Raw genomic sequence first — 14,980 nt, 5'->3', positions numbered from 1 at the left:
GGCCCATTGACTCTGGCAAGGGACAAAATTAAGGGGTCGTTGTATACATTGGGGGGTTGAACACATGGAAAAATACAATACCTAGTAAGAATACAATTGTACAACAACTTCCTTTCCAGTTTCTGTGTGAAGGTTCTGCTACTCATCTCTTCCCTAATCTTCTGTCCGAGTGTCCATGTTCACTGAGGTTTCTCTGTTGTCACTAGGCTGTGTCTGTGTCAGGGCTCCCCTTTCCTTCCTTCCTTCCTTCCTTCCTTCCTTCCTTCCTTCCTTCCTTCCTTCCTTCCTTCCTTCCTTCCTTCCTTCCTTCCTTCCTTCCTTCCTTCCTTCCTTCCTTCTATTCATTACCAGTTCCTTCCTTCCTTCCTTCCTTCCTTCCTTCCTTCCTTCCTTCCTTCCTTCCTTCCTTCCTTCCTTCCTTCCTTCCTTCCTTCCTTCCTTCCTTCCTTACTTACTTACTTACTTACTTACTTACTTACTTACTTACTTACTTACTTACTTACTTACTTTTTTTACCCCACTTTTCTCCTTAAAAAGGACTCAAGGTGGCTTGCATCATTAAAAAGACAATATTGAATGCTACAAACAGTAAGTATAAAATACTACAAAGGGTCAAACCGATACCATACTAAAAATGGTAAACAAAAGCCACACAAAAAAATGCATTCAAAGCAGTAAGGCACAACAATTCATTAAAAAAACAAACCCACCGGCAGGCAGTCCCTGAGGGGAAGCCTGCCTGAAGAGAAAGGTCTTTGCCTGCTTGTGGAAGGAGAGCAATGATGGCGCCCAGCCGGGCCTCATGTGGGAGGGAGTTCCAAAGCCACACAGAAGGCTCCTTTAGGGTTTAGTTTTTCTAAAGACATTTTGTACGATCTTTGGAATATCTCAGAGACCGATGGTAGTTTCCCCTCAAGCCTGTCGTGCTGACACTCCCCTCTTTTTTGTGGCTCAGTTTGTCCCCATTTCTATCCACACACACGATCAGAGCCTGCTGTGTAATAAAAGGAAGCTTTATCTAGTCTCTGTAGTGATGGGTCCCTTTAGATCAGTGGTGCCCAACCTTGGGTCCCCAGATGTTCTTGGACTACAACTCCCAGAAATCCTGGCCGGCACAGCTAGGGGTGAAGGCTTCTGGGAGTTTCAGTCCAAAAACATCTGGATTACCCAAGGCTGAGAACCACTGTATTACATATACTGTCGTGCCACATGAGATGGTGAGAAAGGCAGAGCATCTTAGAAGTTAGGTCACAAAGCGACAAGCACAGAGCTCTTTACAACTTTTAAGTTTAAAGTATTAGTGGAAATGTGACATCCATGAGGGCAGTGTCAGCCTGGAGCTAAAATGCAGGCCCGGATTGTCACTTGGTTGATCTTGTTTTTTATGGATGATCATGGGACTTCAGCTCATTCTGGTGCTGGCGCGGCAAACCGCTAATCCACAACTGGAAAACATAACAATTTGCCTCAAGCAATTCAAGAACAGAGACCGTCTCTAGGAAGGCCATGATATCATCCTTAATTCAGCAGCTGCAGGGAAACCAATCGGCCATCTTGGATGGGGTTATTTGTTTGTTTGTTTAGTTACTTATTTAAAGCAGCCATTTTAAATGAGGGCCCCATGGGAAGGGGGCCACAGACTGGAAACAGTTCCTCACACACCACTTTATATGGTTCGTTCTGCAACTTGTACAATCCTCATTACGCCTATATTTCTGTCATGTGGCCATGGTCAAAAGCAAAGGTTGAGAACGGCTGATTTAAAGAATGCTGAGCTCCTAAGATTGGAAGAAGGATGGAAAAGAACGTCACTTGGCAGTCTCGACAAAAGGAGTCCTTGTGTACCTTTTGAGGCGAAGAAATGCACCTCGCATCAAGAAATTGCCTCTTTTCAGGTAAGACGCGACACCTTGAGAATTTAGACCTTTGGAAGCGTGTCCAAAAAAAATAAAGTGTGCACAAGCAATACAGACATTTGAAAATGCAAGCAGATAAAAGATACACACTTTTAAAAATCTGTACTCTCTTTAGTCAAGGGGGGTGGAATAATAAAGATTAGACAAAATGTGCAAATAAATGCAGACATTGGAAGAATCCCATTAGCGTACAACATTCGGAAGCCGCTCTTGTTTGGGACAAACATTCGCCACAATCCATTTCTTGATCCTCCGATTCAACATTACACAAAACACGCAGAGACACACATGTTGCATGCCCAACAGCCCTAGCCTTCTGCCAGCATGAAAATATCAGATACGGCCTCACACTGTCCTCTTGTTCTAAGGAAGAGATAGTCCTGTCACCCATCGTCCCGGTAAAATCTTTAGTAGAAAGGATGGGATGGATTATTGACAAATATCAAAGCAGCTCAACTCTAGAATGGCTTGGGTCAAAGCTATCTTGAGGATCATGTCTCCCTTTATGGGTAGGGTGTTAAAATCATCAGGAGAGGCCTTTCTCTCGACCCCACCACCCTCACAGGGGTGTTTGGTGGGGACACAGGAGAGGGCCTTCTCTGTGGCTGCTCCCAAACTTTGGAACTCCCTCCCACTGGAAGCCAGGCAGGCCCCATCTTTGCTGTCATTCCGGAAGCAGGCAAAGACCTTTTTAAGGAGAAAGGTGGGCTAAAAATATTTTAAATAAATAAACAAAAACAGGGTTGGTGAACCTTAAGATGCTTTAGACTCTGAGTCCAGAATCCCCAGCCTGCATTGTTAATGATGAAGAACAGCCGGGTTATAGCTCAGTGATTTAGGCATACACGGCACTGCCTGGGAGAGAAGTTGAGTGCCTCCGTACCACATAGTTGTAGCAGTTTAATAATAACTGGCTGCCGCCAGGTCAATTTTGTCTTATGGTGATCCTTTCTAGGTAAGGAATAAACAGAAGCCGATTACCCTTCCCTTCTTCTGGGGGCACCCTGGGACTGTGCAGATCACCCAAGGATACACAGGCTGGCTCTACTCCAAAGGGGTAGAGTTTGATCCATGACTTTCATGATTGTGGATAGAATCTTCTCTACCTGGGAACCAGGCTATGCAGAGCCCCAACAAGGGAAGAATTAAGGCCAAGACAGAGCCGGAAGTTGGTTGGCACCTTGGCTGGCTGGAAATTCACCTAACAAGAAAATGCATGCTTTGAGTGAAATGATCAATCATCATCGCTTGCAGTGTGGTTGGTTTGTTTTTAATTTTTACTTCTGCATTTTGGGAGATTGGGTGGGGATAAGGATTTAAAAAGTTGCTGGTCTTTTATATCCATGCTACATGTGTAAGCCAAAAGAAATAACAGCCACTGTTAAAAAGCACCCCAAAACAGGGTTTAAGCTCATGCTTTTGTTTTTCAGTTTATAAATTCTGACAAAAATCTGTAGATTGATCAAAGCGGGAAAGCTCAAGATTTAGCCAGTAATTTGATTGTATGTATGATTTTGTGTACAGTGTGTGGTTCTTTTTTGCCACACGCTATATGATTAAAATTGCCATGTTTTCACACATATAAGGTACACGTTATATGGGTTTTTTCAATCTGTGGGTCCTGCTGTGCTTTATATTCGTTGGGGGCGCCATAGTCTTTTCCATGCTTAGGGCTTCTAAAGGTCTCAATTTTATTTATTTATTTATTATTTGACTTGTATGCCACCCGCACTGTGTAAGAATCTCAGTCCTGCCAAGGAAAACAGAGAATTTTCAAGCTGGCATTTCCACACGGATTCCCATTCAATCACAAGTTTCTCCTGAGATCAAATAAGAGCATATTGTATGATATTTTAAAATACTCTGCCCTTCCATACACTGCCGGGAAGTCAGTAGTGCTTTGTAAGCTAATAACGCTGAGGCACCAGAGTTTGCTTGTGATCAGACAGAACTAAGAGCTGCTTTGTTTGCTTGGTGTGAAGCTGTTCACATTTGTAAGAACCGCTTGTGATTCTACACACTGTGTCTTGGCCTCTATCGCTTTCCCCTTAGCCCCTCTCTGTATGAATTCTGTATCTTTGCTTTGCAAAGATATTCAGCCTCACGTAAGCTTCTCCTTGGCCAAAACTCTGTTGCTCGTTGCAGGAAATCACACACTCGAATAGGCCCATTGAATCAATGAGGTTCTGATGAGTGTGAATCAGTGGCATTTTCTGTCTCTACCAATGGGGCTCGTTGCTGAGTAGATTGCACTGGAAAAGGAGCAGATGTACACCACTGAAATTCCTGCAATCATTTCTTGAACAATAGCTAGTTGTTTAATTTACACGGCACTGCCTGGGAGAGAAGTTGAGTGCCTCCGTACCACATAGTTGTAGCAGTTTAATAATAACGGCATGCCGCCAGGTCAATTTCGTCTTATAGTGATCCTTTCTAGATAAGGAATAAACAGAAGCCGATTACCCTTCCCTTCTTCTGGGGGCACCCTGGGACTGTGCAGATCACCCAAGGATACACAGGCTGGCTCTACTCCAAAGGGGTAGAGTTTGATCCATGACTTTCATGACTGTGGATAGAATCTATAGCATCTTATAGTCTGGTGGGAAACTTAGAATTCTCTGCCAGAGAGCCCTAATGTTGCAGTTCAACATTCATGGAGCTCTCTATCAGAGAAATATAAGTACCTCAACAAACAGTGAACACTGGGATTCTATAGGATGCTGCATAACAATGAAGGCGGTAGCAGATTCCCGGAACTGTGCAGTGGAGGACCTTGCCAAAAAAAAAAATCCTTCAAAATGAGGCAAAGCAAGGATAGTTCTATGTTCATTTGTTCGTTTAGTTGTTTAGTCGTGTCCGACTCTTCGTGACCCCATGGACCAGAGCATGCCAGGCCCTCCTGTCTTCCACTGCCTCCCAGAGTTGGGTCAGATTCATGTTGGTTGCTTCGCAGACACTGTCCAACCATCTTATCCTCTGTCATCCCCTTCTCCTCTTGCCATCACACTTTCCCAACATTAAGGTCTTTTCCAGGGAGTCCTCTGTTCTCATGAGATGGCCAAAGTATTGGAGCCTCAGCTTCAGGATCTGTCCTTCCAGTGAGCACTCAGGGTTGATTTCCTTTAGAATTGATAGGTTTGTTCTCCTTGCAGTCCAGAGGACTCTCAAGAGCCTCCTCCATCACCACAATTCAAAGGCATCAATTCTTCGGCGGCCAGCCTTATTTATGATCCAGCTCTCACTTCCATACATCACTACAGGAAAAACCATAGCTTTGACTATTCGGACTTTTGTTGGCAAGGTGATGTCTCTGCTTTTTAAGATGCTGTCAAGGTTTGTCATTGCTTTCCTCCCAAGAAGCAGGTGTCTTTTAATTTCGGGGCTGCTGTCTCCATCTGCAGTGATCATGGAGCCCAAGAAGGTAAAATGGAGCCCAGTTCTATGTTAGCAAAGCAGATACAGGTTGGTTCAAGAAGCCCCAGGCATGGTCAAGCCAGTTAAGGCGCCCTTCCCAGTCCTTGAATTTTGCCTGGTTGGGGGGGGGAGGGTAAAAATGTTAGAATCTGAACAAAAAAAGAGAGAGATTGACAGCTGAAGTGCCAAGGACAGACAAAACCTCTCCTCGAAACTCCAGTTGCTGAACTCTAGAGAGGATTCAGATAGATTTCACAAGGCTTTGTCTATTCTTCAACGATCTGACCAAGCAACCATTACATGTTCAGTCATGGGAACAGGAGAGTGATACGTTGCCTCTTGTTTGTTTGTTTGTTTGTTTGTTTGTTTGCCATTCTTCTAGGCAGTTTATAAGCGAAGAACAGAAACAGAAGTCCCTGCCCCAAACCCCATCCATTTAAAGATAATCTGAAATAACCCCCTAAAGAAAAACCCCCATGGTGATGATGGTCGGAAAACAGAATAAAGGTGCAACATGGATTTTTTAAATTTAAAAAAAAATTATAAAGGGAGGATATCCTGAAAAACCTCTCTAAAAAGTTGAGTTCTGATTAGCTTTTAGAATGCTGGGAGGGAAGGGGCCGGGCGCCCTTCCGCTGGTAACGTATTCCGAAAAGGAGTGGCCGCTACTGAGAAGGCCCAGTTCCTGTCATAGATTTCCAGGCCTCTTTCAGGGTGGCCTCCCATGGACCGGCTGTGTTCTGTTATTTTCTCACCTTTCCTCCTAAGTAGCTGCACTGGGTCTTTATCAGACTTGGGTGTGTATGTGTGCATGAGTAGGTGATAGAAATACCTGACTCTCTTGTGTAGGCTTTGACTGCATAGGTCAAAGTTAATCGGGGACTATTTTAATCCCTGCCTCCTGTTTTCTACTTTCTTTTCATGCCTGCTGCCCTGCCTTTATCTGCTGAACCATTTTCTTGCTATGGGTGCCAGTGTTTATTTCAGGATGAAGGGACGCCAAACACATTGCCCTGTGCTATGAGAAAGGCAGTGAAGGGAAACAGAGATGGGCACGAACTGCAGAACCCGCAGTTCATGCTGCTTCATCCTTTGGCTGAATAAGGGTTCGGCACTTCCCAGCCCTGCCTCCACTGGCAGCCACCCACCCAGAGAATGTGGGATGAAGAAGCCAGGCTGCTGCCTCTGAATGGGTGCCTACTGGAGGAGGCGGAGCTGGGAAGCGCCAACCATCTCCTTGGCTGAAGAACGAACCACACAATTGATTAGTTCGGCACTTCATGCACATCTCTAAGTGGGAACACTAAGGTCGGTGAAGTGGGGACACTAAAAGGCATATTTCACTTCCTTAAAGCTACACAGTATTCCCTGATCAGGGAAGGAAGGAAGGAAGGAAGGAAGGAAGGAAGGAAGGAAGGAAGGAAGGAAGGAAGGAAGGAAGGAAGGAAGGAAGGAAGGAAGGAAGGAAGGAAGGAAGGAAGGAAGGAAGGAAGGAAGGAAGGAAGGAAGGAAGGAAGGAAGGAAGGAAGGAAGGGGCTGGCTAGCTGGTAGGAGTTTTGCCAATAAATAGTTGGTCCACCACATACTCAAAGATGATGGTGCCATGTTGTGTCCCTTTGCAAAGGACACACCCGCACACCCAAAAGCAAGTTCAGAACCCTGAGAACACCTCTAAATTAGCTCAAGTCCTAATATGTATGGCAAATATCTGGATATAAATCAGATCTGACAGTAGTTCCATACCCTAGAATCTCATCGATCTGCTCCAGCCTTCAGTCTACAGAGGCTGGTCCTTGCTTGATAACTTGCCACTGATGCTTGTCCTGTGTCTTGCCATTTGTGGCGATGGGCCTGAGAAATCCAGTTTGGTGACTCTTGCAATGGTTACATACATCCTCTTTCCTGCTCCACTGTTTACTTTCTGCTTTTCTGCCTCATCAGCAATAAGTCATTTCTAGTAGAAGCAGAAGGCAGACCAAATGCCTTTGGTTTCACATAACATCTCCTGTGCCTTCAATGTCTTTATGTTTTGTCTTTAAGTCTAGCTTTCCATTCATCAGCTCTTGCATGGCTCTTAGTCCATTTCACTCAGGGCCAAATTCTCATTCATCCGTGCTTTGAGTGGGCCTCTGGTTTAGGCTGGTTTATTCCTTCCAGAATTAGTCATGGGACACTTCAGAATCACACCGTGAAGGATTTCCCTTTGTTCTTTGCTCTGAGGACAGGATCCAGAAACTCCCTGCGTACCGAGTGCATCATATGAAAACTTTTTAGCATGTACAGCCAGAATCGATTGTCTCTCCTCACGCATGGATTTGCAAGAGCCAAGAAGAGCCTTCTGCCTATATATGAACATCGAAGCAACATTATTAGGACACAGAAGAGTAGAAAAGGGAGCGGGGAGGAACACAGCCACATGGAGAAATAAAATACATCAGCTGTTTAGCTCAAATTGTTCCTATTATGTAAAGGCTGTGGTAGGCAATACCAGTTTGATGAAAATTGACAACGCTTTATTATTTATCAGAAGAGAAAAACACATATGCCAACTGGGAGAGCTCAACCTGCTACCCTCGTGACATCTTAGAAAACAAGTTGTATTCCCCAGAGCCATACCAATTGGAGATGATAAGGGTTCTGGTCTAAAGAAGAATTTATTGGGAAAAGCAAATGGGCTGTGGGCATACAATTTCGAAAGCCCTTTTTAAATTTATGCTATAAAGAAAGAAAGCACCAACATCTGAAAGGATTGAAGAAAAAAACCTTAACCTGAGGAGGTGGAATTTAATCCACAAAAGCTACCAGTGAAATAAAATTGTTAGTCTTTTAAGGGCTTTTTCTTTCTTTCTTTCTTTCTTTCTTTCTTTCTTTCTTTCTTTCTTTCTTTCTTTCTTTCTTTCTTTCACTAGCAAATCCCTAAATAAGTTCTGTTTAGTGGTGAGACACTTCCCTTTTTTAAAAAGAAAAATAAAGTTTTATTGCAGATTGAAAAATAGTGAATATGATATTATAAGTTCTACTGTCTCCTGCCCAGTATTGGGGGCAGTATGCAAAACCACCTCAGATAGGGTGTCTGTGCATTCCAGACCCGTTGAAGTCTCTGAACTTGACTTCAATTTTCCATTTTATGTATTCAAAATATTTTTATCCCCACCTTTCTCCTTTAAAAGGACCCAAGGGAGCTCACATCATTGAAAGACAATATTTAAAGCTAAAACAGTACGTATACAAATACTAAAAAGGATCAACAAATACTGCACTAAAATCAAAAGTAACACCAAAAACACATTCAAAGCAGTAAACGCACACCCATCCATTAAAACACCCCACTCAGGCAGCCAGTCACTGAGAGAAAGCTGGCCTGATGAGAAAAGTCTTGGCCTACTGGCAGAAGGACAACAAAGATGGGGCCAGCCTGGCCTCCAGTGGGAGGGAGTTCCACAGTCTGGGGGGAAAGGTGTCCTTCAATGGCCCAACCTGTCTGGCCATTGAAGGGAATTGAGTTCCTGGCACTAACACCAACCTGCCCCCCCTCCCTGGTTAGTTCTGACCTTTCTGGTCCTCCATGTAGTTGCACTGGAGTTGGACAATTCTTTATCCATGGCTGATGTGGCTTAATCTCACAGCTACAGGGGGGCCCTGTTCACCTCCAGGAATATGATCTTCCTTTAAAAAAAAACCACATACATGTTTTTTGGGGGTGGGGTCGATGTTGGGAGTTTCATAGGTTCATAGAATCATAGAATAATGGAGTTGGAAGGGACCTCTAAGGCCATCAAGTCCAACCCCCTGCTCAATACAAGAATCTGGAACAAAGGAGACCTGACAGATGGCTGCCGAATTTTCTCTTGGATGCCCCTAGAGTTGAAGCACTCATCACCTCCCGAGGCCTTTGGCCCCATTGTTGTACTGCTCTGTTAAGAGAATTTTCCTAATATTCAGACTCAACCTGACTTTCTGTAGCTTGAGCCCTTTATTATGTGTCCTGCATTTTGGGACGATTGAGAACAGATCCTGCCCCTCCTCTGTATCTTTCAAATACTTGAAAACGCCTATCCTATCTCCCTTTAATCTTCTTTTCCCCTGATCATCCTTATTGCCCTCCATTGAACTTGCTCCAGTTTGTTCGCATCCTTTTTAAAGTGTGGTGTCCAGAACTGGATACAGTACTCTAGATGAGACCTAACCAGTGTTGAATAGAGTGGGACTAGTACAGTGGTGCCTCGCTTAGCGATGTTAATCCATTATGGAAAAAACATCGCTAAGTGATTTCATCGCTAAGCAATTTTAAAAAGTCCATAGAAACTCATTAAAATGTGTTTAATGCACTCCTAAAGCCCCCATTTTCAGCCAGCTGATCGGCAATTCCAAAATGGCCACCGGATAAACAAATTGGCCGCCCGCTGTGTTGCCTCACTTTAGAGGCACCGAAAATGGTCGCCCCTATGGAGGATTTTCATTTAAGGCTAGTTTTGAAGCCCATAGGAACGTGTTAATGGCGTTTTAATGCGTTTCTATGGGCTTTTTAATATCGCTTAGTGATGACATCGCTTAGCAGCGATTTTTGCTGCATGGATTAACATCGCTGAGCAAGGCATCACTGTAATGATCCAGGATGGGCCTGAACCACCAAACTGATGGTTTTTGCCAGTCCATTTTCCAACCAAACAGGTGTTCAGCACCTCCAAGCCCCACCTACTCTGATGGGTGCCCCGCCTTCCCTTCCCTGCCTCCTCTGATTGCTGCCTATGATGGGGCACCTGCTGGAGGAGGCGGGGCTGGGAAGTGCCAGACACCTGTTTGGCTGAAAAATGAGTCAGCATGAGCTGCCAGTTCAACAATTCTGCCCATCTCTAGTGGTGATTGCTGCTGGTGTGGAAAAATTGTTAGCCATATTGGAACAACGTTGTCATAACCAGAGGTCTACCAACAGAACAAGCCTCTGACAAAGATTTGTGGCAGTGCTCAAAGCAAAAAATAAACAGTTTTCAAAGCTCTTCCAAATTACGATTTAATATGTTTTAACAAGCAAACAAAGAAGACCTCAAAACATCAGTTGACTTATTAGAAAGCCACAGGAGCTGGCACACTGAACCATGAAACATTTATGAATTCTTCAATTAGAAGCTGTAACATGGTCACATCTGAAAAACCAGACATGGCAAACAGGAGCCAAAGGGTATTTCTGAATCTTTACCCAATTTGTTTACTTCTAAGAACTTTGAATGTAATGAGAGCCATGCTGGATTAGACCCAAGGCCTCTTTAATGTTGCAGAGTTTTGAATTTCTGGTAACATTCTCTTTTGACACAACAATAAACATACAGTGGTGACTCGCTAGACAGTTACCCCGCATGACAGTTTTTTTGCTAGACATTGACTTTTTGCAATCGCTATAGTGATTCGCAAAACAGTGATACCTATGGGGGAATTTCGCTGGACAATGTTTGGTCCTTGCTTTGCAAACCGATTTTCACTAGACGACGATTTTGACAGCTCCCTCCGCACTCGCAAAACAGGTGTTTTCGGGACCTAAGCTTCGCAAGACAGTGATTTAAACAGCTGATTGGCAGTTCGCAAAACAGCTTTCCTATGGCCAATCTTTGCTAGACAACAATGATTCTTCCCCATTGGAACACATTAAACAGGTTTCAATGCATTCCAGTGGGGAGATGCTTTTCGCTAGACAATGATTTTGCTAAACAGCGATTTCAGTGGAACGGATTATCATCATCTAGCGAAGCACCACTGTACTGAGATCCACAGAGGAGTATTGTTACCATTCCCCAGTGTCCACTCCTTTCTCATTACAGTAACTGGCATTTAAAGTCTCAATAAGCTGAGACATTTTTAAGATAAACAATCAGAGTGGTCTTAATTGACTAGATAGGCGGGATAGAAATAGAATAAACAAACAAACAAACAAACAAACAAACAATCCACATTTATTTACAGTCGCTTGAAGTTACAGCATTGTATGTATGGGTTGCTTTCTTTATTCCACACATACTTAGCAACCAACTGAACAGATCATCAAACAACAGCTACCAACAGACTAAAAGGGGGGGGGGGGAGAGACACTCAGTAGAGAGGCGAGACTCTCTTAGAAGGTGAGAAGGAATTATTGGTTAGTGCTGAATAGCTGGATAATCGTCCCAGCACAGAGAAACCCCTCCCGGTTATACCAGCTACAGGCAGCAATAAGAGGTTGCAAACAAAATTCAAACAAAGCTGTGTGGGATTGATGTGGATAGAAATGGCCCCCTTTCCCCCACAGATCTTGATTTATTCACTCCGAACGCCCATACCTGTCACCAGTTTTCTTTCAATGTAATCCAGAGTTGAGCTTCCACAACATAACACCTCCGCCTCCCTTCCTCCTTCCGTCTCAGCTGGCTCTTGCCCTTCCCATTATACGCCGTGTCTCCGCCCATTGAACCGGATCGATCACAGCCCAGAATCTGTCCCGAATAGAGATGGGCACAAACCGGATAGGCGGGATATTAAATCAATCAATCAATCAATCAATCAATCAATCAACAAGCAAACAAACAAGCAAACAAACAAACAAACAAACCACCGGGCACCAGTGGTTTGGTGGTTTGTGGCAGTTTGTCCCTAAAGACGAACCGGTGCAAACTGCCAAACCGGTGATTCGTGCTCATCTCTAGCCAGGAACTCTTAATTAGTGAAACTTTCCCTTTGGTGAAAAAGGGGGTGTTGATTTCTTCCTAAAAGGGAGAAAAGTCTGTAGCATTTGAAGGAGAGTTTAGAGCCAGTGGCTGTTTTTTCTTTTTTCCTTGCAGGGTAAAATGTGTGTTGCAATGAACCTGCCAATCATGGGGGGAATTGGAGAGAACACCCCCGTCCTGTCTACCCCCATGAAGAGAGGCAGCCCTGCTCCGCGTCGAGAACACTCCTACACACATCACATCACGCCTGATGTCAGGGGAGAACTCATAGTACATGCCCCGGGATGAGACTTTTGGATTCCTCGAACTACCAATCCCATAATTCTCCATTTTGGGAGTTCGACCTGATAAAAAGGCACCTAAATGTGGCTCGCCTGAAGGAAAGGTCTCATTTGGAAGGCGTGGCCCTTCCAAGGATCTTCAGCCCAAAGGACCAGATGGGGACAATAGATCTGAAAACCAACCAACCAGACAATTCCCAACTGAGAAAGTGGAAGGGCTTCAGCTGAGGCTACGGTAACGTCACGTAGGTCTCTTAAGCCTATCAGAATCAATAGGCAACTGAACTCTTTTAAGCAGGAGTAAACAGACCAAGTAGGGACGTGGTGGCGCTGTGGGCTAAACTGCAGAAACCTGTGCTGCAGCGTCAGAAGACCAAGCAGTCGTAAGATCGAATCCACACGATGGAGTGAGCTCCTGTCGCTTGTCCCAGCTCCCGCCAACCTAGCGGTTCGAAAGCATGTAAATGTGAGTAGATCAATAGGGACCACTTCGGTGGGAAGGTAACAGCGTTCCGTGTCTAAGTCGCACTGGCCATGTGACCACAGAAGATTGTCTTTGGACAAACGCTGACTCTATGGCTTGGAAACGGGGATGAGCACCGCCCCCTAGAGTCGAACACGACTGGACAAAAATTGTCAAGGGGAACCTTTACCTTTACCTTTTTAAACAGACCAAGTGGTTGAACTCTTAGTCTGCTCATAGAGTGGCCCTCCAGCAACACTGAAACGCAACTACCTGCTCCACCTCACGATTCCCCAACTGAGGGATATCCTCTGATCCTGAAAATGAGACAGAAGCGACCTTAGATTGTCTCCTATGTGCAGATAAATATCTCTTCCGAAAGTCCCACTATTCAGCTTCAGGGAGGGATCCCGGGAACTAGAATTATGAGCTAGAACTGCCGCCAGCTTTCTAGATTTTCCACGAATTAAGCTCAAGAGATGGCTAGAAAGGCATCCAGCACTCAAGTCTGCCACCCCACCCCCCACTTCCAAGACACTGTTTATGGAAGTTCATTAAAAAATATATGTTTCTCAGCAAAATGGGGTTATTTGGTTTCCAGGAGAAATACCAAGACCTCTGTGGCCTTTTGAAGGCTAGCAGATTTTATTCGATACAAGCGAGTGTCCCAAATCTCTTTGTTGACTTCTTGTTAACAACCCAGCATGCCCATTCCCAGCTCTGCTGATTTCATTCATGGCTGGAAAAGTTTGGTCTGCCAAGTTTTCTCGGTAAACAGTTTGTGACACCATTGGCTTTTTGTGTGATCTGGTTGAAACCAGAATACAGGAGCGAGGAGCACCAGCTAGAGAAAGCGCAGCTAATCTGTTTACAGTCTGAGGCACTTCTGTCCATAACATCAATTTGACTTTTCAAAATGTGGACAAAAATTATCTTAAGATGCATACATAATTCAATGAAGCAGAAGTCGATGAGTTCTGCTTCATTGACTATGCAAAAGCCTTTGACTGTGTGGACCACAGCAAACTATGGCAAGTTCTTTAAAAAATCGGAGTGCCTGACCACCTTATCCATCTCCAGAGAAATCAGGAAGCAACAATTAGAACTGGATATGGAACAACTGACTGGTTCAAAATTGGGAAAGGAGTACAAAAAGGCTGTATTCTCCCTACATATGCAGAATACATCATGCGAAAGGCAGGACTGGATGAATCCCAAACCGGAATGAAGATTGCCGGAAGAAATATCAACAACCTCCGATATGCACATGGTACCACTCTGATGGCAGAAAGTGAGGATGACTTAAAGAACCTCATAATGAGGGTGAAAGAGGAGATTGCAAAAAATGGTCTGAAGCTCAACATGAAAAAAAAACAACTAAGATCATGGCCACTGGTCCCATTGTCATCGTTTAGTCGTGTCTGACTCTTCGTGACCCATGGACCAGAGCATGCCAGGCCCTCCTATCTTCCACTGCCTCCCGGAGTTGGGTCAAATTCATGTTGGTTGCTGAGGCTCCAATACTTTGGCCATCTCATGAGAAGAGAAGACTCCCTGGAAAAGCCCCTGATGTTGGGAAAGTGTGAAGGCAAGAGGAGAAGGGGACGACAGAGGACGGACAGAGGACGAGATGGTTGGACAGTGTCATCGAAGCGACCAACATGGCTTTGACCCAACTCTGGGAGACAGTGGAAGAAAGGAGGGCTTGGCATGCTACAGTCCATGGGGTCACGAAGAGTCGGACATGAATTAACGACCAAACACCAAAAAAGCCCAGTGTTTTTTCCTACTTTCTTCAGTTTAAGCTTGAGTTTTGCTATAAGAAGCTGATGATCAGAGCCACAGTCAGTTCCAGGTCTTGTTTTTGCTGACTGTATAGAGCTTCTCCATCTTTGACTGCAAAGAACATAATCAATCTGATTTCGCTATCACCCATCTGGTGATGTCCATGTATAGAGTCACTTCTTGTGTTTTTGGAAAAGTATGTGTTTGTGATGACCAAATTGTTCTCTTGAAAAACTCTATTAGCCTTTGCCTTGCTTCACTTTGAACTCCAAGGTCAAACGTACCTGTTGTTCCTTTTATCTCTTGAGGAAGGGGATGACTAAAGGAACCCACAGGTTTACAAGAGCTGAGCAGGGTTCTTGGGGACAGGGACATTTTTGAGATCTCTTACTCATGGGGTCACCAAAAGTCAAGGGTGACTTGACAGCA

Source organism: Pogona vitticeps, chromosome 11, assembly GCF_051106095.1.
Source record: "Pogona vitticeps strain Pit_001003342236 chromosome 11, PviZW2.1, whole genome shotgun sequence".
NCBI lineage: Eukaryota > Metazoa > Chordata > Lepidosauria > Squamata > Agamidae > Pogona > Pogona vitticeps.
The sequence above is the reverse complement of the archived record's forward strand: the minus strand, read 5'-3'. Positions refer to the sequence as shown.